The 26,543-nt window shown below is 37.3% G+C and overlaps 1 long non-coding RNA gene across 1 annotated transcript in view; it reads left to right on the top strand.

Annotated features, from left to right (window-relative positions):
- LOC102160109 overlaps window positions 1-26,171 on the top strand; it is a 36,011-nt gene extending 9,840 nt beyond the window's left edge. Inside the window, exons 3-4 of the long non-coding RNA XR_305112.2 lie at window positions 22,246-22,371; window positions 25,818-26,171. This is a non-coding gene — a long non-coding RNA (uncharacterized LOC102160109). The remainder of the gene's footprint in view (window positions 1-22,245; window positions 22,372-25,817) is intronic.

The following is a 26,543-nucleotide window of genomic DNA, read 5'->3' as shown; positions in this document are numbered from 1 at the left end:
GTGAAGCTGTCTAGTCCTAGACTTTTGCTCGTTGAAATTTTTAAAATTACTTATCCATTTTATTACTGGTAATTGTTCAGTTCATATCTTGTTTCTTCCTGGCTCTTCTTAGAAGATTGTACCTTTCTTAGGCTTTGTCCGTTTCTTCTAGGTTGTCTATTTTATTGGCTTATAGTTGCTTATAGTAGCCGCTTATGGTCCTTTTTATTCTGTGGTGTCAATTGTTGCTTTGCCCTTTGCATTTCTAATTTTATTGATTTGAGCCCTCTTTTTTTTTTTTTTCTTCCTGCATCTGGTTAAAGGTTTATCAATTTTATTTATCTTTTCAAAGAACCAGCTTTCAGTTTCATTTATCTTTTCTATTTTTTTAAAGTCTGTTTTATTTACTTCTACCTTGATCTTTATGATTTATTTCCTTCTTCTAACTTTGAGTTTTGTTTCTTCTTTTTCTGATTGTTTTAGGTGTAAGTTTAGGCTGTTTATTTGAGATTTTTCTTATTTACTGAGGTAAGCTTATATCACTATAAACTTCTCTCTTAGAACTGCTTTGGAGTTCCCATCGTGGCGCAGTGGTTAACGAATCCGACTAGGAACCATGAGGTTGTGGGTTCGATCCCTGCCCTTGCTCAGTGGGTTAACGATCCGGCGTTGCCGTGAGCTGTGGTGTAGGTTGCAGATGCGGCTCTAATCCCGAGTTGCTGTGGCTCTGGCATAGGCTGGCAGCTACAGCTCCGATTAGACCCCTAGCCTGGGAAACTCCATATGCCGCGGGAGCAGCCCAAGAAATGGCAAAAAGACAAAAAAAAAAAAAAAAAAAAAAAAAGAACTGCTTTGCTGTGTCCCATATGTTCTGGATTGTTGCGGTTTTGTTTTCATTTGTCTCTTGGTATTTGTTTGTTTGTTTTTGCTTTTCAGAGCCGCATCTGTGTCATATGGAGATTCCCAGGCTAGGGGGTCAAATTGATGCTGCAGCTGCCAGTCTATGCCACAGCCATAGCAACACAGGATCTGAGCTACATCTGTGACCTGCACCATAGCTCACAGCAATGCCAGATCCTCAACCTACTAAGCAAGGCCAGGGATTGAAACTGCATCCTCATGGATACTAGTTGGGTTTGTTATCACTAAGCCATGGCAGGAACTCCTCTAGGTATTTTTTGATTTCCTCTTTGAGTTCTTCAGTGACCCATTGATTGTTTAGCAACATATTGTTTAACCTCCACGTTGTTTGTGTTTTTTTGAAGTTTTTTTTTTTTCTTGTAGTTGATATCTAGTCCCAGAGTGTTGTAGTCAGAAAAGATGCTTGATATGATTTCATTTTTCTTAAATTTTTAGAGGCTTCTTTTGTGGCCTAACATGCGATCTGTCCTGGAGCATGTTCCACATGCACTTGAAAAGAGTGTGTAAAAAAAAAAAAAAAAAAAAGAAAAGAGTGTGTATTCTACTGTTATTGGATGGGAATGTTTTATATATATATCTCTTTTAAGTCCCATCTGTCTACTGTGTCATTTAAGGGCAGTGCTTCCTTATTGATTTTCTGTGTATATAATCTATCCACTGATGTAAGTGTGGTATTAAAATCCCCTACTGTTATTGTGTTACTGTCAGTTTCTCCTTTTATGTCTGTTAATATTTTCTTTATATATTTAGGTGCTCCTATATTGGGTGCATATATATTTACAATTTTTATGTCTTCTTCTGGGATTGATCCTCTGATCATTATATAATGTCCTCCTTGTCTCTTGTAACAGTCTTTATTTTAAAGTCTATTTTTTCCAATGTAAGCATTGCTACTATGGCTTTCTTTTGACTTATATTACCATGGAGTGCCTTTTCCCATACCCTCCCTTTCAGTCTGTGTGTGACTTTATATCAGAAGTGAGTCTCTTGTGGACTGCATATATAAAGGTCTTGCTTTTACATCCATTTCTGTGTCTTTTGATTGGAACATTTCATCAGTTTACATTTATGATTATTATTAATATGTATGTTCTTATTGCTGTTTTGGGGTTGTATTTTTTTGTTCCTTCTTGTTGTCTTTTCTCTTGTGGTTTGGTGACTATCTTTAGTGTTATGTTTTGATTTCTTTTTCTTTTTTGTATGTGTATTTATTGTAGAACTTTGGTCTGTAGTTACCATCAGGATTTTATATAACAATCTATAAGTATACATGATTGCTCTAAGTTGCTGATATCTTCCTTTCAAATGCATTTTAACAACCCTGCATTTGTTCTTTCCTCCCCTCCTGCTTACTGTTTCTGATATCATATTTTATATCTAATTGTTTGGCCCTCAACTGATTATTCTGAATGTAGATGATTTTAATACTTCTGCCTTTTAATCTTCCTACTAGTGTGTGGATGAGTCCCTACCTTTACTGTATATTTACCTTTATTGAAGAGCTTTTTCATTTCATAATTTTCTTTCTTCCCCCCCAATGGTAGAATTCTTTTTTTTTTTTTTTGTCTTTTTGCCTTTTTGTCTTTTTAGTTCCATACCCGCAGCATATGGAGGTTCCCAGGCTAGGGGTCAAATTGGAGATGTAGCCTCCGGCCTATGCGAGAGCCACAGCAACAGCACATCCAAGCCACGTCTGTGACCTACACCACAGCTCATGGCAATGCCAGATCCTTAACCCACTGAGCAAGGCCAGGGATCGAATCCGCAACCCTATGGTTCCCAGTTGGATTTGATTCCACTGTGCCACGATGGGAACTCCCTAGAATTCTTTTTTATTAGAGTATAGTGGTGTGTCAGTTTCTGCTGTACAACATAGTGACCCAGTCATACATATATATATATATATATATATTCTTTTTCTCTTGTTACCTTTCATCATAGTCTATCCTAAGAGATTGGATAGAATTCTCTGTGCTATACCGTAGGATCTCATTGCTTACTATTCTCAATGTAATAATTTGTGTCTACCAACCCTAAACTCTCCATCTATCACACTTCCTCCCCCTCCCCCTTGGCAAACACAAGTCTGTTTTCTATGTCCATGAGTCTGCCTCTGCTCTGCAGATAGATTCATTTGTGCCATATTTTAGATTTTATATGTAAGTGATATCATATGGTCCTTGTCTTTCTCTTTTCATTTCATAATTTTCATCTTTCTAGTTGTGGTCTTTCTTTTTCACCTTGAGAATTTCCTTTAATATCTCTCATAAAGCTGGTTTTATCATGTTGAGCTCTTAGCTTTTGCTTGTTTGTAAAGCTTTTGAACTCTCCATCAAATCTGAATGAGAACCTTGCTAAATATTCTTTGTTGTAGGTTTTTCCCTTTAGTCACTCGAAATCTACCATGCCATTCTTTTCTTGTCTGCAGTTTCTGCTGAAAAGTCAGCTGGTAGTCTTATGGGCATTCCTTTGTATGTTATTTGTTGCTTTTCATTTGCTGCTTTTAATTTTCTCCCCTTAATTTTTGCCATTTTAATTACAGTGTGTCTTGGTGTATTCCTCTTTGGGTTGATCCTTTCTGGGACTCTCTGTGCTTCCTGGACTTTGATGTCTGTTTCCTTTGCCAGGTTAGGGAAGTTTTCAGCTATTATGTCTTCAAATATATTCTCAGCCTTTTTGTCTCTCTCCTCTTCTTCTGGAACCCCTATAGTGTGAATATTAGTGCACTTGATATTTTTCCAGAGGTCTCTTAAACTGCCCTCATTTCTTCTGTTTGGGTTTTTTCTGTTCAATGACAATGATTTCCACTACTCTGTCATCCAACTCACTGATTTGTTTCTCTATATCATTTAGTCTACTGTTGATTCCTTCTTACATATTTTTCATTTCAATTTTGTATTCTTCTCTCTCATTGCTTGTTCTTTATATTTTCTATCTCTTTGTTGAAAACTTGGCATTCCTGTTGTAGCTCAGCAGAAATGAATCTGACTAGCATCCATGAGGATGCAGGTTCATCCCTGGCTGCGATCAGTGGATTAAGGACCTGGCGTTGCCATGATCTGTGGTGTAGGTCACAGACATGGCTCGGATATGGCATTGCTATGGTTGTGGTTAAAACTCTGATTCTACCCCTAGCCTGGGAATCTCCATATGCTGTGGGTGCAGCCTTAAAAAGACAAAAAGAAAACATAACTTCTTACTATGTGTATCCATTCTTCTCCTGAGTTCTTTGATCATCTTTATTATAAGTACCCTGAACTCCTGCTTGGGTAGATTGTCTATCTCCAGTTCACTTACTTCCGAAGTTTTACCTTACTCCCTTGTCTGGACCACGTTCCTTTGTTGCTTCATTTCACCTAAGTTACTGTTTTTATTTTTATGTATCTGGTAGGTTGGTTACATTTTCTGACCTTAAATAAGTGACCTTTTGTAGGATACATCCTATTTCATCACTGCAACACACTCCCTTCTCATCACCCAAGCAATATGCTCCAGGGATTCCCCTCGTGAGGGTTCTTTGTGTCCTTCTTTTGTGGCTGACTGACTATGTGGGCAGTCTGATAGGCTTGGTTGGCCCTCAGTCTGGTTGGTTGCCAGGTTATGCCTTGTGTGGGAGCTTCTAGCTGCTGGATGGTAGGATTGGGTCATGAAGCAACTAGCTGTGGGACCACAGGGGCTCTTGGGCTTATACTGGCTCATTGGTGAGTGAACTAATTGTCCAGAAGACTCTAGGGATATTTTGTGCTCACTGGTGGGTGGAGCCAGGTCCTTGGATTCGTGCCAGCCTACTGAGTACTGGATTTGGATACAGAACTCAGAGTTTGCAAAACTGATGTAAGATCACTTTCTGGAGGGTGGGATTGCTTCCTGACATAGTTTGGTACAGGGTTCATGGTGTTCTGAATCTTGTGTTGGCCTACTAATGTATAGAGCTGGGGCCCAGCTGGTCCCAGGGCAGTATCTGGCCTGCTTTGGGAAAGCTGGGTTCATAGGCTGTGGGATTGTGATTTTCTTGCATCTTGCATCTGCCTCTGTTGGGTGAGTCTGGTCCAGAAGCTAGAGATGGCTCCCTGAAGGGCAAATATTCTGGTACTGGTCCTACTCACTGATGGGTGGAACTGGGTCCTAGGCTCTCTGGCATGCAAAGACAAAAATATAAATTCTCTTATACAATCTTATACAATTCCAATTAGAATTTTTGTTTGTTTTTTGATATAATAAGTATGGATGGATGGAGAATTAAGAAAAAGAAGAGTGGTGAGGAATAACTCCCATTAGCAAATATCTGAAGATGTAGTGGCTGTAAGAAACTATAATCAAAACAATGTGGTATTGACCTGGAAGTAGACAAATAGATCAGGAGAACTAAAGAAAGAATTCAGAAATGTTTCCCAGTGTATGTAAACATTTAATCTAAAACAAATACGATATTTTATATGAGAAAAGGATGGATTCTCTTTTTTTTTTTTCTTTTTCCTTTTCTAGGGCCACTCCCGTGGCATATGGAGGTTCCCAGGCTAGGGGTCTAATCAGAGCTGTAGCTGCTGGCCTATGCCAGAGCCACAGCAATGCATGATCCACACCTGTGACAGGAATATATGATCCATGCTTGCAACCTACACCACAGCTCACAGCAATGTCAGATCCTTAACCCACTGAACAAGGCCAGGGATCAGACAGACCCACAGCCTCATGGTTCCTAGTCGGATTTGTTAACCACTGAGCCACGATGGGAACTCCCAAGAATTAATTCTTTAATAAATTCTGCTGGCACAACTGACTACCCAATATATAAGTAAATAGAATTTACTCCTATGTTGCACATTTATTTATGCACATTTAGAAATATAATTTCCAGATGTTTAAAGATGTAAATGTAAAAAAATGAAACAATAAAATTCATGTGTAAAAATGTAGACAATTGCATGTACGGACAAAGGAGAGCTTCTTAACTCTGGAGACAGAACCTTTAACAGAAAAAATGGTCATTATATAACAGTATCACAATTTAAAACTTTTATATAACATAAGATGCACAAATAAATTCATTAGATAAGCAACAACTTTGGGAGAAATGTTTTCAATAAATAACATAGAAAGAAGCTTAACATATCTACAATATCATAAGTCTTAAAAATGATCAGGAAGAGGAGTTCCCAATGTGGCACAGTGGAAACAAATCTGACTAGTAAACATGAGGCTGCAGGTTCGATCCCTGGCCTCGTTCAGTGAGTTAAGGATCTGGTATTGCTGTGAGCTGTGGTGTAGGTCACAGACACGGCTTGGATTCCACATTGCTGTGGCTGTGGCATAGGCTGGCAGCTATAGCTCCAATTCAACCCCAAGTCTGGGAACCTCCATATGCCGTAGTTACAGCCCTAAAAAAGCAACAACAACAACAAAAAATGATCAGGAAGAGAAAGAAAACCCAGTAGGAAAATGGAAAAAGAATGTAACAAGCAAATTCACAGAGGAACCAATTCAAAAGCCCAGATACATATTGAAGTCCACAATTAGTGAGGAAATGCCTATCAGAGTCACAATGAAATATCACTTATTTGCCCATCACAACGGCAAAGATTTAAAAGATCCATAAAACCTATTTTGGGGGAGGATATGAGAAAATGTTCCTTTATAAGGATGGTGGAAATGTAAATTATCAATTATTTGGAATACTATCTGTGAATACCCCAAAGATATCATGTAAAAAATAAATACTCTCTCATAAAATATATACAGTCATCCCTCGGTATCACAGAAAATTGGTTCCAGGATGCCCACTAATAACACCATCTAAGATGCTGAAGCCCCTCATATAAAATGGCATAGTATTTACATATAACCAATGCACATCCTCCCATATACTTTATAAAACTTTTATTTTATACTGAAGTATACTTGACTTACAGTTTTGTGTTAATTTCAGGTGTACAGCAAAGTGATTCAGTTATACATATACATATATATATATTCTCTTAGAGATTCTTTTCCCATATTGGTTATTGCAGAATGTTGAGTAGACTTCCCTGTGCTGTATACAATGGGTCCTTATTAATTATCTATTTTAGATATAGTAGTGTGTATATGTTAATTCCAAACTCCTAATTTACTCTTCTCCTCACTTTTCCCCTTTGGTAACCATAAGTTTGTTTTTGAAGTCTGTGAGTCTGCTTCTGTTTTGTAAATAAGTTCATTTGTATCTTTTTTTTTAGATACCACATATAAGTGGCATCATATGATATTTATCTTTCTCTGACTTCACTTAGTGTAATAATATCTAGATCTGTCCATGTTGCTGCAAATGGCATTATTTCATTCTTTTTAATGGCTGAATAATAGTCTATTGTATATATGTACCACATGGTCTTTGTCCATTCCTCTATTGATATTGCTTCTACATCTTGGCTATTATAAATAGTGCCACAATGAACATTGGGGTACGTGTATCTTTTCAAATTATGTTGCTTTTTTTTTTCTGGATATATGCCCAGAAGTGGGATTGTTGGATCATAAGGGAGTTCTATTTTCAGATTTTTAAGAAAACTCCATACTTTTCTCCATGATGGTTGTACCAATTTACATTCCCACCAAAAATGTAAGAGGGGTCCCTTTTCTCCTCACAGTCTCTAGCCTTTATTTTTTTGTAGACTTATTAATGATGGAAATTCTGAGTGGTGTGAGGTGATATCTAATTGTAGTTTTGATTTGCATTTCTCTAATAATTAGTGATGTGGAGTCATCTTTCATGTGCCTACTGGCCATCTGTATGTCTTCTTGGAGAAATATCTGTTTAGGTCTTCTACCCATTTTTTGATTGGAGTTGTTTGTTTTTCTGCTGTTGAGCTACATGGGCTGTTTGTATATTTTGGAGATTAATCCTTTGTCAGTAGCTTCATTTGCAAATATTTTCTCCCATTCTGTGGGTTGTCTTTTCATTTTATTGATAGGTTCCTTTACTATGCAAAAGACTTTAATTTTAATTAAGCCCCATTTGTTTATTTTTGTTTTTTATTTTCATTACTGAAATAAAAGGAGATGAATCTGAGAAGATATTGCTGTGATTCATGTCAGAGAGTGTTCAGCCTATGTTTTCCTCTAAGAGTTTTGTACTATCTGGTCTTATATTTAGGTCTTTAATCCACTTGGAATTTATTTTTGTGTGTAATGTTAGAGAGTATTCTAATTTCATTCTTTTACATGTAGTTTTCCCAGCATCACTTATTGAAGAAACTTTCTTTTCTCCATTGTATGTTCTTGCCTCCTTTGTTGTAGATCAGTTGACCATAGCTGTGTAGGTTCATTTCTAGGTTTTATATCATCTTACAGTGATTAATTTCTGTTTTTGTGCCAGTACCATATTGTTTTGATTGCTGTAGCTTTGTAGTTTAGTCTGATGTCAGGGTGCCTGATTTGTCCAGCTCCATTTTTCTTCCTCTGGATTGTTTTCACTCTTCCTGTATACTGTATTTTTATTTTTTTAAGTTTATATGATTTTTATTTTTCCGTTATAGTTGATTTACAATGTTCTGTCAATTTCTACTGTACAGCAAAGTGACCCAGCCGTACATATATATATTCTTTTTCTCACATTATGCTCTATCATGTCCATCACAAGGGACAACATAAATGTCCATCCACAGATGAATGGATTTAGAAGATATTATATATATACACAATGAAATACTACTCAGCCATAAAAAAGAACAAAATAATGCCATTTGCAGCAATGTGGATGGAACTAGAGACTCTCTTACTAAGTGAAGTTAAGTCAGAAATAGAAAGACAAATACCATATGATATTACTCATATCTGAAATCTAATGTATGGCACAAATGAACCTTTCCACAGAAAAGAAACTCATGGACTTGGAGGACAGACTCGTGGTTGCCAGGGGGAGGGGGAGGGAGTGGGATGGACTGGGAGTTTGGGGTTAAGAGATGAAAACTGTTGCATTTGGAGGGGATAAGCAGTGAGATCCTGCTGTTTATCACAGGGAATTATATCCTCCTGTATACTTTAAATCATCTCTAGATTACTTATAATACCTGATACACAGTAATTGCTATGTAAACAGTTATATATGCCATGTAAAACCTATGTAAATATAAATAGTTGCGAGTGAACAGCAAATTCAAATTTTGCTTTTTTGGTAATTTCTGGAATTTTTTTCAAATATTTTTGGTCTGAGGTTAGTTGAATTCAAGGATGCAAAACCCACAGATACGAGGAGCTGACTATACATGCGTGTTTACTTATATCCATATATTTAAACAGAAATTTATTTCTGCATTGTGCAAAATGTCAAAAAAATACCTATTAATAAGTACCTAGGAGTTCCCGTCGTGGCGCAGTGGTTAACGAATCCGACTAGGAACCATGAGGTTGCGGGTTTGGTCCCTGCCCTTGCTCAGTGGGTTAATGATCCAGCGTTGCCGTGAGCTGTGGTGTAGGTTGCAGACGCGGCTCGGATCCCATGTTGCTGTGGCTCTGGCGTAGGTCGGTGGCTACAGCTCCAATTCGACCCCTAGCCTGGGAACCTCCATATGCCGTGGGATCGGCCCCGAAGAAATAGCAAAAAGACAAATAAAAAAAAAAAATAAGTACCTATTAGTAAGGGGAATGACTGAATAAATCATATCACTATGGAAGACTATGAAGACATAAAGACTTATTAAAGTCATTTCATTTACTTGGCATGATTTCCATGAGGTATTGCTGAAAAGGGCAAAATTCAGAAAACATGTATATCATTTTCCTAAAACCAAGGAATTACCAAAAATTCTATTAATGTTAAGTGTATATATGTATCTATACTTTTATATATATGATTGTATAAACGTGGAGAAAATATGGAAGGAAACATGCTACATCATTAATATAAACTACCTAAAACGTGGTGAAGAGGGGAAGAGTGAGGAGGAAATAAAGAATGAATTTATTAATTGTTTATAACATGGGAAAGTTGCTTCAGGATTATTTAATAAAATTTAGTGTGTAAAACCTTAAAAGAGACAAAATATGAAAAGAAAGCAAGCAGAGCTGTAAAATGTCTGTATCGTTTTAATGCCACAAATGAAGTAAAGCAAAATCATGGTGAGAGATAAATCAGGTAGAGTTTGCAGTAAAGATGACACCATGCACACATCATCCAACATTTGGATTCCTTTGGAAAATACGCCTAACTCCACCTGATTTAAAAGACACCATGATGAGAAAAACCCAGTGCCAAATGAGGGAAGCAGTAATTAGGCGCAGAACCACGTGTGGTCTCGTGAGGTCAGTTATGGAGGAAGATACGGAGATGTGTTTGGGAGAGGTTTTACCACAAAATGTAGAGTCAGGAAGGGACTGTGTTATATAAAAATGGGTGAAATAAAGTTTGCACTTAGGGTTTTTTTTTGGAAAGGGACAGATAAAACGTTTCTATTATTAACTTTGACCGAAATCAGTGTGCATAGTAAATCATCTGCCTGGAAGCAGTAGCAACTGCTGGGTCTTCTGATGCCCTATATAAACTGGTTTTGAGAGCAAGGCAAATGCAGCAGCCTGATGCTTAGATTGCTCTCTCCCTTGTTATCCTGGGTTGCTCTGGGTTGGGTCATCCTAGAGCATAGTTCCAGGTAATAGTTTTAATGGTAATATGCTTTTAATGGTGTAAAAAATAAGGCAAACCATGCCAAACGCAGTATTTTTGTTTTTAAAAGTGTTAATGAAATGCTAAGGCATTTTACTTTTCCTTTTTAGAAAGTAAAATAAAGACTAAATGAAAAGTCTCTTTAAAAGATGGTCTATGCTTTTAAAATATTGGAGATCAGTAAATTTCACACCTTTCATCATTTGAATTCAGTATTTTAAAAATGGATAGTATTGTACTGAGATCCAAATCTCATGTGGCTCAACTTATAAATTGTTGATAAAAAATTTAAGAACATTTTTACATGGCATTTTAATAAAAAACCTGTTGTCTCACATAATGGTCCCAAAGGAGCTTATTAAAGTTTTAGAAGGTTCTCAACCATTAGAATTCTGTCTCAGCATTGTACAGTATTTTACTAAATATATGTAGCTGTATTCTTCTGTTATATATCCAACTGTGCTAAATTCTCATTGATTATGTTTTTTTACTACAATCTAAGTAGTTTAAAAATAATTACCTTGACTATTATTCACCCTTAAAAAGGAAAGAAATCCTGCCTCATGCTACAACTTGGATGAACCTTGAAGATATTAGCCTAAGGAAAATAAGCCAGTCACAAAAAGACAAATTCTGTATAATAACCACTTATATGCAGTATCCAAAATAGTCAAATTCACAGAAATAGAAAAAAGAATGGTGGTTGCCAGGGGTTAGGGAAGGGGGAGATGAGGAATTGTTTAATGAGTATAGAGTTTCAGTTTGGCAAGATGAAAAAGTTCTGGAGATCCATAGCACAATAGCATGAATATACCTAACACTACTGAACTGCCCACTTTAAAATGGTTAAGATGATAAATTTCATTATGTGATTTTTTTATCACAATTAAAAATTAAAAAATAAAGTAACTACCTTAAGTTACATAAGTGCTTGTGAAATCTCAAATGTCTTTGATGAGATATACTTTCTTTTCATGGTTATGACATAAAGGGTATGTTGACAACATGTCTTTACCTGGGTAAAGGAAACTGCTACTGAAGCCCAGTATAGAAGGTAACAAGGATTTATTAATTGCCTCCTGTGAACAAAACATTGGGAAGTATACACACATTTTTATCTGTATATAGGTATAGATGTCTATAGATATGGTTGTTGACACAAATCCTAGGAACATAATAGCAATTCAAGACAGAAACTTGTCAAGAAAATTATAGAAGTCATAAGATTGTTCATGATTAAGAGGTCACTAGATAAAAGAATCTTTAGCTTAATTGAACAGACATAATAACTAACACAAATGATATCCATATGTCTCATATATAGATAGGTAAAGAAATTTTTCTTAACATATTTGTGGTTGAAAGGAATTGGTATTCATTGTATCATTAATTCTGCACAACTGTCTTATAAGGTACTTAAATTTGCTTTTCTTCGCATCCACCCCCACCTTTCATTACCATGTGAAAATTAAGTCTCCAAAAGTAATCAGATAATTCCAAATTCATACAAACCCAGCCTGGATAAGTGGGACTCCAAAGCTTTCTTTTGGCTTATTTCAACTCCCAGAACCCCCACAACATAATCTTTCATTTTCTCTTCCTTCTCTCTCCCATTTCCTTCTCTTTATTTAATACAACTGTGACCCATCTTTCCTCTTACCAAAACATATGTATGCGTGCACATGCACACGCGCACACACACACACACACACACACACACACTCACACACCTGCTTCCCCCAGTTCTGAGGATGGGGCTGTATAGCACGGGAAAGGCAAAGAAGGAGAGAAGGATATTCAAGCCCCGATCTTTGAGGTCTTTCCTCTCTTTCACCACCAGCCACCAACAATCTCATCATCTAGTGGTCTTTAGCCTCCCCACTAATACACATGCTACAGAGGATGTTACGCTACATGTAGTAAACAAATCTTAGGAAATGCTTGAAATGACCACATCAATTTTTAGGCATTGGCTAGAATTTTTTTCCTAAGCCTGGAACACATTCTTCCGGTAACATGTGTCCTAAATTCATTTTCATTTTTGTATTCATATTTCTTGTTGGTAAGATTTAGGGTTAGAAAAATAAATTTCTAGGTTCATTTTTAATCTGTAATGTTTAAGATTCTGGGATCTGAAAAATAAATTTTAAAACATACTTTTTTCAGTAAAGGGCACTAGATGGCACAATTTCACCAATTTATGCTAATAAAGTCATTTGTCTTACTAATTCACAAATAAGATCATTTAATTTTATTAAGTAGTTACACTTAAATAATTTAACAAGATGCCACAGGCATGGACAAAAAAACAAAAACAAAAACAAAAACTCTATATAATAATAAAAAGAAAACTTCTTGAGAATATAACATCTCTAATATACCATGTTTTATGTACTTGTTTATGAACAAAGTAACCAGAATTTCTGTGTTGGATGAATAATTTAACCCAAAGGAAACAGAAGTCTCTGTATAGCGAAAGACAGCAAAAAATTGTAGATATCAAACATTTATTTCTATTGAATGCACATTTTTATAGTATTACTGATATATAACAAAACTCCTTAATACAATAAAGTGATTCCATCAGCCATGAATGCTGCAATCAGGTACTAGTTATAATAAGAGTTCAAAAGTCTGAATTTTCTTATATTAGTGTTAGCCTTAAGCTACTTATACCCAATCAGGACCTTAGTTCCCTCATGCTTAGAAATGAAAAAATTTGATTTAGGAACAATAGAAAATGATTAAAGTCCACTGGATTTAGCATCCAGTTGACCTTTTACTTGTTGAAAGTACCAAATTTACAACAAAAAAATCTCAGACCTATCCAGTGTTTTCATAGTCACTTCATTTCCTGGAACTATTTATCATTCAAAAAGTTTATCAGCTCTTGAGCTATATCCTGATATACAAGAACTGTATCAACCAAACAAGCAGAATATACACCTCATCCGGACCATCTCCCAACCCTGGCTCAGACTCTTGGAGAAGTCTTGCCTCGTTCTCTACAAAGTGAATACTCCTGCCAGATGGTGCAGTCCACTGTGGTAGATCTTTATCTAGGATACTCTAATACAGAAATATCCCTACTTAGATACTCTTGCATAAAGAAAAGTTCTCTTTTTAGATCAAAGTCATCATCTGTGCAAAGAGAACAGCTTCTGGAGAGTTTTATATGAAGAGGTGAGCAAGGAAAATGACATCTATGTGATTAACTAGACTGTCCCAAGCTACTCAAGATATTAACACAGTGACATTCTATACAGCCAGATTGCCCTTATATCCCAACAAACTAGACAGAGCTAGTTGGTGGATGGGCTAAATGAGTGAGAGAACAAGAAGTTGGACAGTTCCTAGAAAGGAACTCTTAAAGCAATTCTGAGGTCCTTGAAAGTTAATGAGGCCATAAATAGCTTACCGATGATAATTTATGCTAAGTGGATAATGACATCTTATAGAAAATTGTTCCCAGACACCTAAAGTGACTTACCCAAAACAGCTGAACCAACATCAGCTCTGCATCTACCACATTCTACTACAAGTTTCTTATAAAGAGCTGTAAGAAACTTCAAAGTTGTAACCATAAGACTGCTGCCATCCACGAGTTTAACAAGTTAATCAGCTGTCTCATTTTTAAGGCAGTTTACCATGATAGGATAGGAAAACAAGACTCTCTTCTGTTGCTCTCAAATGCTAGGCTTCATTTCAGAGAGTCTTTTTTTTCCCCCTCTCCTAAAATAATGTTTAACTGATATGCTAACCAGCATGTACTATGTATGCTTTACGATCAATAAGGAGGAAAATAGAATACGAAAATAGTAGTATTCTTTGTAAGAAAAAAAAAAATGTATATTGTAGACCCAATGTACGAGCCTGTTTGGTACCTCTCAAGAGAAGTATTATGTGAGTACATAATGTACATTGTGACTTATCCTTCAGCATATCTACTCCATCCCCAGAAAACTATCTGAGAAAATTATTGTCGTTCATTCCCTTGAGAACCATTGGCGCAGAAAAGAGCATGTGAGCCAACTGTGGCCACTGTAGGCATATTTATAAAATGACCCCCCCAAAGATGTCCTGCCCTAATTCCTAAAACATCTGAATATAATGAGATGTCACTGTCATGATTATGTTCTGTTATTTGGCACAGTTGGTCTTAAGATAGGGAAATTATCTGTGTGAGCCTAATCTAATTACACAAGCCCTTAAGAGACAGAGAGGTTTCTTCAGCTAACAGCAGAAAGGAAGTCAGAGAGATTCAAAGTACAAGGATTCAAGGGAACCACTTGATGAGGAATGTGGGCAGCCCCAAGGACCTGAAATCAACCCCCAGCTGATAGCCAACAAGAAAACAGGCACCAGTCTTACAGCCATGGGGAACTAGATTTTGTGAACAACCTGAATGAACTGGGAAGTGGATTCTTCCTCAAACCCTCCAGCTAGAAACCCAGTCCTACCTGCACCTTGATTTTAGCCTGTGGTGTCCTAGACACAGAATCCTCTTGAGCCTGCCCAGCTCTGTCCTACAGAACTGTGAGATATAAACTTGTTGTAGTAGGCTACTAAATTTGCAATGATTTGTTACAACAGCAATAGAAAACTAATGCAGTGGACAAAGAGTTGTAAAGTTATTGTCTGCTAATCTTTCTGAGAAAATTTTACTTCTCTCAATGAGTCACTGGACAAAATGATATCTTCTTTCTTTGAATGTTGCTATGTCTGGACCTGATGGCTAGAGGTGACACGTGAGTGTAAAGGATTATGGTGATGGAATTCTTAAAACTAAATCACTCTTCCAATCACAGAATAAACCTACGTATTATCTATAATAATGTGTAGGACATAAGCATATTTAAAAAATGGAGCAAACCCAGGCCCTCTTGTGACTGAAAGAACTAGCTCAGGAGCCCATTCTACCTCTGGAATAACTGATATGTGAGATGACAAATATATTTATTGTTTAAACTAGTTTGAGTCAAGCTTTCTTTTACAGACGGAATGTTTTAACTGACAGATTTATTGATATAAAACTAGTAGAGTTACATCCAGAAACAGCGTTAGGTAAAAGAACACTAGACACTGCAATGAGAGAGGAGATAACATATATCTAACTGCAGTTACATAATTATTTAATTTCTCTTATTTTTGTGTTTTGTTTTGTTTTGGTTTTTGGTTTTTGCCTTTTCTAGGGCCCCACCCAAGGCATATGGAGGTTCCCAGGCTAGGGGTCCAATCGGAGCTCCAGCTGCCGACCTACACCAGAGCCAAAGCAATGCAGGATCTGAGCTGCATCTTTGACCTACACCACAACTCACGGCAACACCAGATCCTTAACCCACTGAGCAAGGCCAGGGATCAAACCTGCAACCTCATGGTTCCTAGTCGGATTCGTTAACCACTGAGCCACAAGAGCAACTCCTCTTATTTGTTTTTTATCTTTAATTTATTTTTTATTTTTTGGCTGTGCCCAGGCCATGCAGAAGTGCCCAGGCCAGGGATGGAACCTGCACCACAGCAGTGACAATGCCAGATCCTTAACCCACAGAGCCGCCAGGGAACTTCTTAATTTAAGGAGTATTTCATTTTCTCCCTTTTTTAATCCACAAACCTGGTGAAATGGAAAATTTTCAGAAGGTTGTATGGAAGATGCCTCTGTGATGACATGAAAAATTTCTACCTGATACCAGTACATATGATTGAGGAATCATGTTTCAACAAAAGTGATGCTTTATTTTCATGTATGAAATCCCAAATCATGACAACTAATACTCAGGAATTTATAACTAGTTATTTATATAAGTTTAAATATACAAACATTCAGGGTTGAGATAGATATTTGAAAGTCAACATGTAAGCATTAAAACCATGTTAATTATCACCCAACATGAGAGGGAAAGGAGAAGACAAGTGCCTAAGGACAGAAAAAACCCTTAGAAAACAACCAAGATTAGAGACCTGTGGGCCAAAGAGAAGGAGCCTGTGAAGGAAAGTAATAAAATTGATTGGGGATATGATGTTAGACTCAGAATAAATAATGATGGCAGAGCCAAGAGCATAAAGGATAGAATTTTGAGAAGTGCTTGCCCAGCAATCAGAAGTAGAGAAGAGATTCATTAAGATCAACATTGAAAAGGGTTCACTGAATTTGGCAGTTATAACGCATTATTTTATTTCAGTAAAGATCATTTCAGTCATGGGGCAAAGAAGGAGGGGCTAAGTAGAAGCCAGATTGTTGTGGGTTGAGCAGTGGGGGGGACACTTCATCTTCTGAGACAGGAGCGGAGTAAATAAGGACGAATGCAGATGGTGATCACAATGGAAATATGCAAATTTGGGCACATGGAAATAATACAACAGCGGGGTACCTAAGCTCAAGTGAGATAATTATGGGGAGGAACAATGCTTAAGAGATTCCTAAAACATTATCTCACACAATCAGAATTGTTGTTGATGTCTAGGATATGGCACCAACCTCAAATACAGCTATAAATAAAATATGAATTTACTTCTACAGTTGTCCATACAGAGTGCTATAGTGGGTGGTTGCCCAAAAATTTGGTTATTAGGTAAATAAGATTGCCCTCAAAGTGTTAAAGTATGTACTTACATATAATCGATTTATAGGCAAACTCACCTGAAAGACAGAAATTCCTGCCAAGTTGAGTCTGCATGATTTGATGTACTTTATAGAATATATTAACATAGCTAATGAAAGAATATTTTCACTAAAAAGGGAAGGGGGTATTGATTGGCTATGGAAGTAGAGTAACCAGGAATCACCCAGGCAAACCCACCCTAATTCAGGGATGAGTATGTTTGTCCTGCTGGCAGGGCTATTCCTGATGGGAAAACCAATAGAGAAAATATATGCATAGAAATTATTATAATTCAAACTATAGATAGAGTATCATGAGAATTAAGTAGAAAAGGAGATAAATTCTAATTGATCAATGATGTATGAGCTTTGAGGCAGAGAGGGAAAAAAAATAAAAGTTGTCAGGTATATGGAAGGATTTGCTGCTATTCTATAAGTTCTTCATTTCTGTTTTGTTTTCCCAACAGTCTTTCTTGTCAGAGACTTAAAATAGGCTTGTCATGAAAAAGAAACTCAACATCACTTGCTGTAGAGCTAGTTTACAACTAAAGACCAACAAGTTCACCAGCATTTAGGCTGAACATGGTCTTTCTCATGATCTCAGGAATTCCTGTCGTCTTGCTCCTTCTCATGAAATAGTAGCAAACCTCTTACTTCTTTCATAGCAGGTTTACAAGTAAGAACAGCTGATATTGTTCTTCCTACCTAAGGGTGACATCTTGAGAAAATGGAAAGAAGTAGCAAGTGAAATTTGGTCAAGATTATGCTACCTGTGAGAATCATAGGTCCAGGACCAAGGTAGAGAAGGGCCTCATCCATGGTCTGTGCTCAGAGAGAAAAAGAAGGGAGGAAGATCCCTTCCTCCATCCACCTCAGTGTTACCAGCTGGACCCTGCAAATTAGACTGGCCCAGGACAGATAAACAAGAAAATAACAAACGGGGTATTAACATACACATGGGAGCCCTCAGTAGTAAGTAACCCAAATGGGTGTTAGAACTTCAAAGACCAATGAAAGAAAAGGGGTTTGGGGGCTTTGGGCAGGGGGAACAAATTATGTAAAAGTGACCTAGGAAAGTATGGTAAACAGGGTTGTGCAGTTAGGGTTTGTTACGTGGGTTTAAGTTGGTGTTTTCTTCACTGATAAGAGTTGTTAGGAGTCCTCCTTTTCCTGGTAAGAAAGAGGGAGACCTTTCTACAAATGAAAATGTCCTTTATAAATGTAACTTCTTTTACAAACAGAAAACTCGTGTCCTGTTTTTTAGGGCTTTTCCTGTACCTGCTGCTTCTAAATGGCCTTTAGTTCAAAAGAATCCATAGTGCCAAAGAGCATATTTTGGGGTGGTATATCTGAGACCCCTCCATATCTACAAGGGCTTAGAAATTCTACTAGTTTTTGCAGTGGTGGGAACCAAAATTCATGTCATGTTGCCAGAATGTAGTTTTTTGAGTGGTGTTGGATGGTCTTTACTCTTTCCCTCCACGAGATGAGCAGCAAAAAGAGCATTTGCCTACAGGGCTTCTTCAGGTTGGGCCCTGTGTGTTAGACAGGGAATGGTCCTCAAAAACAACAAAGAATTTACACAAACAAGAGGACTTTGGGACATTTTAGGGGTAATTACTCAAATTTTTTATTTTTATTGTGGTAAAATACATACAATGTGTACCATCTTAACCATTTTAAGTGTAAAGTTCAGTGGTTTAAATGTATTCATAGTGCTATCAGCCATCACCACTATCCATCTCCATATTCTTTTCATCGTGTAGAACTGAAACTCTATACCCATTAAATAATAATTCCTCACTTGCCCCTCCCATTCCAGCCCTTAGTAACCACCATTCTACTTTATGTCTCTGTGATTTTGAGTACTCTAAATGTGATAGAATTTTAAGCGTTGTCTTTTAGTGACTGGTTTATTTTCCTTAGGATAATATCTTCAAGGTTTATCCATGTTGTAGCATATACCAAAATTCTCTTCCTTTTTAAGGATGAATAATGCTTTATTGTATGTGTAGACTGCATTTTGTGTACCCATTTATCAGTTGGTGGATATATGGGTTGCTCCGTGTTTTAGCTATTGTGAATACTGCTGCTCTGAACACGAGTATACACACATCTCTTTAAGATCCTGATTTCAATTCTTTTAGGTGTAGACCTAGAAGTGGAATTGCTGGGTTCCATATTAATTCTGTTTTTCATTTTTTGAGGAACTGTCATACTGCTTTCATTGTGGCTGTGGGATTTTATGCTCCCACCGATAGTGCTCAAAGGTTCTAATGTCTCCACATCCTATTAGCTGTCATAGTGGGTGTGAGATGAGCTCTCATTTTACTTTTGATTTGCATTTCACTAGTGATTTGTGATGTTGAGCATCTTTTCATATGCTTATTGGCCATTCCTGTATCTTCCTTGGAGAAATGTCTGTTCAGATCCTTTGTTCATACTTTCATTGCATTGCTTGTTTTTTTATTGTTGAGTTGTTGAGTTTTAGGAGTCCTCTCTATGCTCTGGATATTAATCCCTTATCAGATATATGATTTCCAAATATTTTCTCTCATTCTGTGGATTGCCCTTCTTACTCTGTTGATATTCTCTTTTCATGCACACAATTTTTTAATTTTCATGAAGTTTAATTTGTCTGGGTTTTTTTTGTTTTATTTTGTCTTACGTACCTTTGGTGTCATATTTAAGAAATCATTGCCAAATCCCATATTGTGAAGGTTTTGCTCTGTTTTCTTCTGTTTTTTTTTTCTGTTTTTTCAGTTTTAGGTCTTACATTTGAATCTTCAGCCCATGTTCGTTTAACTTTCATATATAATGTTAGGTAAAGATTCAGCTTCATTGTTTTGTATGTGGATATCCAGTTTTATCAGCACAATTTGTCGGAAAGATTATCCTTCCGCATTGAGTGGCCTTAGCATCCTGGACAAAAATCACTTGATTTACAGCACAGTATAGCATATCAACTCTACTTTAATTAAAAAAAAAAAAGTTGATCATACATGAGAGAAGGTATTTCTGGGTTCTATTCTTTTTTTTTTTTTTTTTTTTTTTTTTTTGTCTTTTGTCTTTTGTTGTTGCTATTTCTTGGGCCGCTCCCGCGGCATATGGAGGTTCCCAGGCTAGGGGTCTAATCGGAGCTGTAGCCCCCGGCCTACGCCAGAGCCACAGCAACGCAGGATCCCAGCCGTGTCTGCAACCTACACCACAGCTCACGGCAACGCCGTATCGTTAACCCACTGAGCAAGGGCAGGGACCGAAACCGCAACCTCATGGTTCCTAGTCGGATTCGTTAACCACTGCGCCACGACGGGAACTCCTGGGTTCTATTCTGTTCCACTGATCAACATGTCTATCTTTCTGCCACAGTGGGTTTTTTTGTTTTTTGTTTGTTTGTTTGTTTGTTTTGCTTTTTAGGGCTGCCCTTGCGGCATAGGGAGATTCCCTGGCTAGGGGTCCAGTGGGAACTACAGCTGCCGGACTACACCACAAACGCAGCAACGTAAGATCCAAGCCACATCTGCGATCCATACCACAGCTCATGGCAATGCCAGATCCTTAACCTGAGCAAGGCCAGGGATCAAACCCGCAATCTCTTGGTTCCCAGTCAGATTCCTTTCCACTGTGCCATGATGAGAACTGCAGTACCCCAGTGTTTTGATTACTCTTGCTTTATAGTAAGTTTCGAAATCCAGAAATGTGCGTTCTCCAGCTTTGCTCTCCTTTTTCAAAATTCCTTTGGCTATTTAGGATCCCTTGAGAGTCTCTATGAATTTTAGCATAGATTTTCTATTGCTGCAAAAAACACTGATGGGATTTAGATAGGGATACATTGAATCTGTAGATTGCTTTTGGTAGTATTGACATCTTGACAGTAAAAGTCTTCCAATCCATGAACATACAATGTGTTTCCATTTATTTATGTCTTGTTTAATGTCTGTCGCTGTTTTGTAGTTTTCATTGTACCAATCTTTCACCTTCTTGGTTAATTCCTGAGTATTTTTTTCATGCTATTGTAAATGGAGTTTTTTTCATAGTTTTCTTTTCAGATTATTAACTGTTAGTGTATAGAAATGCGACTTATTTTTGCGTGTTAAAATTGCATCCTGCTACCTTGCCCAATTAATTTATTAGTTCTAACATGGTTTTTTGTGTGAGGAAACTATTGAGTTTCATATATGTAAGATTAGGGTCATCTGAGAACAGAAACAGTTTTACTTCTTCCTTTTCTATGTGGATGCCTTTTGTTTCTTTTTCCTTAACTAAATGCTCTGGCTAGAACCTTAAATACAGTTACTCATAGCTTTAAAGAATTTTTGTAACTTCATAAATTCTCTTTTGCTATTTTCAACAAAAATTAATCAGAAGGAAATGGAATTTTTGTTGTTGTTGTTGTTGTTGTCTTTTAAGGGCCACGCCCATGGCATGTGGAAGTTCCCAGGCTAGGGGTCAAAGCAGAGCTGTAGCCACTGGCCTATACCACAGCCACAGCAACACCGAATCTGAGCCACACCTGCAACCTACACATCTCCCTGCAATGCCAGACCTTAACCCATCGAGCAGGGCCAGGGACTGAACCCACCCATGTCCTCAAAGATATTAGTTGGGTTCATTACTGCTAAGCCACAGTGGGAGCTCCAGAAAATGGAAATTTTTATTCAAGCTAAATTTGAGAATTATAACCCTGGAAGAGCATCTTAGAAAATTCTGAGAAGTGTTTCACTCTTATAAGTCACAGTTATATAAGTTTTATAAGTGTTTTGAGACAGAGGGCTGTATGTTAAATGATGTATTGTGTACTGTCAGTTTACACAATCCAGATCTAAGCTCATCATGTCCCCTTACAAGATAAAGAAGGAATATTATCTTTTAAGGAATTTTCTTGTTAATGCCAGAAGAATGGTGCTCTTTTTGGTTGGCAAACATTTTTGCTGGTGGAGGAGTTTGGGTCCATTTATAATGCAGATGTATTTAAAATGCACAGTAGCTGTGAGAGAGGAGGCCAATGGGCAGAGAAAAATGTTTATGTTTCAGTTTTTCTTATCTTGCCATAAAGTATAAATTTTAGTTTGTATTACTATTGCTTACATTGCTTTTTGTTGTTGTTTTTTAGTCTTTACAGTTAATCAAGTCTTAAGAGTTGGAAGCAGTGGTCGGTGAAAAAAAGGCAAAGGTATTTCAGATATTGATTATAGCCATCAATCAAAGGACACCCTCTCATATGCTTCCAAAAGCTCAAGTAAGCAAGGATTTTTCTGTATTAATAATTTGAGCATCCCCATTAGGTCAGTTCCTAATTCAGTATACAGGGGCATCATATTTTTAAAATAATTTACAGCGTGAGAATTAGCATTCACTGATTCACTGAGTGCACAATCTTTGATATTATTCTTAGATGAATCATGCGAAGTTTTTATTTACAGAAGAGAAAACTAAAGTTGAAAAAGATTGGTGATATATGTGCGACATAAGTTATAGGACTACGATAAAAGCCCAGTTCTATTCCAGAATCCTTTCACAATGCTGCAGTCCTTTCATGTTACTTCCATACTGCAAGCGTTTGAGAATAACAGAAAAAAAAGGAAATGACTAAAGTCAAAATAATTTATAAAATGATTTTTTTTTTTTTTTTTTTTTTGTCTTTTTGCTATTTCTTGGGCCGCTCCCGCGGCATATGGAGGTTCCCAGGCTAGGGGTCTAATCGGAGCTGCAGCCTCCGGCCTACGCCAGAGCCACAGCAACGCGGGATCCGAGCCGCGTCTGCAACCTACACCACAGTTCACGGCAACGCCGTATCGTTAACCCACTGAGCAAGGGCAGGGACCGAACCCGCAACCTCATGGTTCCTAGTCGGATTCGTTAACCACTGCGCCATGACGGGAACTCCTATAAAATGATTTTTAAATGTTATTTGCACATCTTTCACATTTGAGCTTGAGTTGTTAGAGTTTTTGGTTCATGGAAAGAAACTGTTTAGCATAGCACTGCATCTAACTACTAATGTTATATCTAGCTATTATTGCTGTAGAAAATCCAGTATGTTGACTTAAAAAAAATTCACCATCTGAAAGTTGAGAATTAAGTTTTACTTGGGGTGAAATTAGGATTTAAGCCCAGGAAACAGCATCTCAGGTAGCCCTGAGAAACCACTCTGAGGAGGTGAGGGGGAAAGCTAGGATATATGAATTTTTGCAACGAAGGGAAAGTAGCAGGAACAAAAGTTTTACAGAAAAAGACTTTAAAAAAAAAAAAAAAAAGCGGTTTCTACAGGAAGATGTAAAGGTCTGGGTTTACTGAAATCACTCCTTTGATATGCACTTCAACAGATGGCCAGTATTTGCTTCTTTCCTAATTCCCTCAGGGCTCACTGGCCCACCCTTGGGAGGGACTGTTCTCACAAGATGGCCGTAATGTTTTTTGTTTTGTTCACTTAACTGCAGTCCAAAGAAGAAAGGGGGGGAATATCAATATAAAAATCACAAAGGTGAAGGGGGAGGTGCATGCAGCCATGCAAACATTTTATGAAGTTCACTGCTGTCTTATGAAGGTTACTGCTAGTCCCTGACATCAGTCATCATTGAAGGATTTTAATGTTTTTCTAGATATGAGGAGATGCAAGAATTGGACACATAAAATCTCCTAAAACTATCTGGCTCTCGAAGGCCTGTTCTTCCAGTTTTCCCAGAGCACAGAGTGCCTCACTCCTGGTCTCCACCCTGAGTTCCGCTCAGTGGGTGCTGTGGGTCAGCAGCTGCAGTGGCTCCTGTTTTACTCCATGTAGAGTCTGATGGCAAGTGCCAACCTTGGGTTCACAAGCAGTTTCTCTATTTAAAAGGGAAGACATTCTTTTGAGTGAATTCCCCCAAACCATAGCGATATCAAATTTCACACCACTATAGATATATCTATAGAGATATCATAATTCTATAGAGATATCATAATATCTATATATCATATATATAGATATAATATATCTATAGAGATATCATAATATCTAATTATCATATATATAGATATAATATATCTATAGGGATATCATAAACAGAGATATCAAATTCACACCACACACAGATAAGAAAAACTAAAGAATAAAAAAAATCAAAACATTAAGACATGTTATGGTGATGAGCTTATGATGATTTCACTTTCTTTTAACCAAAAAAAGTGTTTTGTTGCTATTATCTTTGCTTACTATTTTATAATAAGTATACATTAGGAAGAAAAATATGAGGGCATTGGATTATGAATTGCTCTTCTAACATCATTTTTTTAATCATTTTCCTAAACCTTTGGACTGATTGATTTCTGGATAAATTTACTCTATTTCTTAGAATTAATTTTTTGGACTCCTTTTATAGCACAAACACTTTGGTCTTGCTGAGACAGTAAATTCTATCTCCCAGGCAACTTTGTGTAAATGAAAGCTGAAGGTCAGACTAAAGTTAATGCATTACATTAAAGTAAAATAGGATTGCTTTGCATTTCAATTGGTGTTATGCGATTTTGTGTGTTTAAATGTCCCTATTACCATTGTTGGTTAATCTTAGATAATTTGAATCTCATACATTTAGGGTCTAAAGCATTCCATAAAAGAAAAATTAAATTTTAAAAATTAAACAGTAGTTAAACAAAGAATAAATCAACTGATAAATTTTTATCTTCATTATTAATAAAAGTCATTGAAAGCCAAACATCAATGAGCTAGCATTACTTACCTATAAAATAAGCAGATTTAGAAAATAATAACCAGCACCAGTAAGAGTACAGAGACCTGCCTCCTATTTTGGCTCCACATTTCTACAGCTTCCTATAATTCAGGTCCCAGTTATCTCCTACGTGGACAATCTCAAAAAGCCCCTTCTAACTAGTCTGTCTGATCCCAGTCTTCTATTTCTTAAATCCAGTCTCCACACTGCAGCCTGGAAAAAGAAAAGTCTATCTAAAACATAATTCTAACCATATTACTGCTTGTGTTCCTCCACCTCTCAGTTTCCAAGATAGAAGTTAGTTAATGATGGAGCTGAAAGGAAACAGCTAAATGTGTGGTTGCAGTTCAGTTCTGCTGTGGTTAATTCCAGGTCCAAGATTTATTCCTCTGACAGCCACAGGAAGTCCAAATAGAATTACCACATTGTTTAGTAAGCATGGGATTAGAATAGGGACATCGGTAATACAATTCAAATGGCTAAGGGAATCAGATTAAAGAAGCTTGGCACACTCGCCTCCTCAGCCATTTTCATCAATCTGATGATTCTCGGCCTGGTCAGTGCTTGGATGGCTGTTAGCAACTTTGTATTGGAAGCTTTCATATTCTCTGCCCCAATCAGAACTTACCTTTTGTTTGCAGAAGGGAGGCAAAACTTTTCTTCTACCCTCTTAGGGTCTCACACTGGACCTGAGAATTAAATTGATATAGACAAATGAACAGAGAAGGGTACAAATTTTATTTTCACATGTGCACAGGTGTCTTCGCAGGAAAATGAAGACGCATTGTGGTCTCAGTGGTTAGGGCTATGTGCTTACATACTAGGCTGTTCACACTGCACTAATTGTGGAAAAGTACCTAAAATATATGGGGAGACTAAAGGGAGATAATGGTTATTTTAGCAAGGTTTATTTGTGCAGTTTCTTCTCAACCTTGACTATATCTCTGGTGATAAGAATGTTCTTTTCTTTCGGGTGCAGGAAGAGCATCCTTTGCCTGGGAGTTTTCTCTCCTGTTTTCAGGAAGAAAAGGGAGGTCAGTGTGCCTTTCTTTTATCTATTGTTTTTCTAATGTCTTTAGCTCAAAACAATAAATATACAAAGTTGGTATATTTTGGGGTGGCATGTTTCAAACCCCTACATTCACATCATCTCTCTAAATAGGATGTAATACGGCTGCTGCCTGGGGTTTTACTTACTAAAAGTTAATCACATTCTAGACTTGCCACCCAAGATTGCACCTACCTTGTTTTGACTGGAGTTTGAGGCATTTCTAAACTTTTTCGTCCTGTAGTTTTACATAGCCTTCAAGTTTAGTCCTACAAAGTCACTAATTCAAGCAAATATTTGAGTACCTACTCTATGGAAAGCACTGTATGTTGCTCTGGGGATAACCTATGACCTAGACAGACTTGTTCCTACCTTTTTTTTTTTTTTTTTGCTTTTTAGAGCTGCACCCAAAGCATATGGAAACTCCCAGGCTAGGGGTCAAATCAGAGCTAATGCTCCTGGCCACAGCCACGGCAACGCAGGATCCGAGCCACATCTGAGACCTACACCACAGCTCACAGCCACCCTGGATCCCCGACCTGATGAGCAAGGCCAGAGATTGAACCCACATCCTCATGGATACTAGTCCGATTCGTTTCCGGATTCATTTCTGCTGCACCACAATGGGAACTCCTGTTCCTGCTTTTTTAAATAGCC

Source organism: Sus scrofa, chromosome 8 (genome assembly GCF_000003025.6).
Source record: "Sus scrofa isolate TJ Tabasco breed Duroc chromosome 8, Sscrofa11.1, whole genome shotgun sequence".
NCBI lineage: Eukaryota > Metazoa > Chordata > Mammalia > Artiodactyla > Suidae > Sus > Sus scrofa.
Note: the sequence above shows the minus strand (reverse complement) of the source record. Positions and strands in the feature narration are given on the sequence as shown.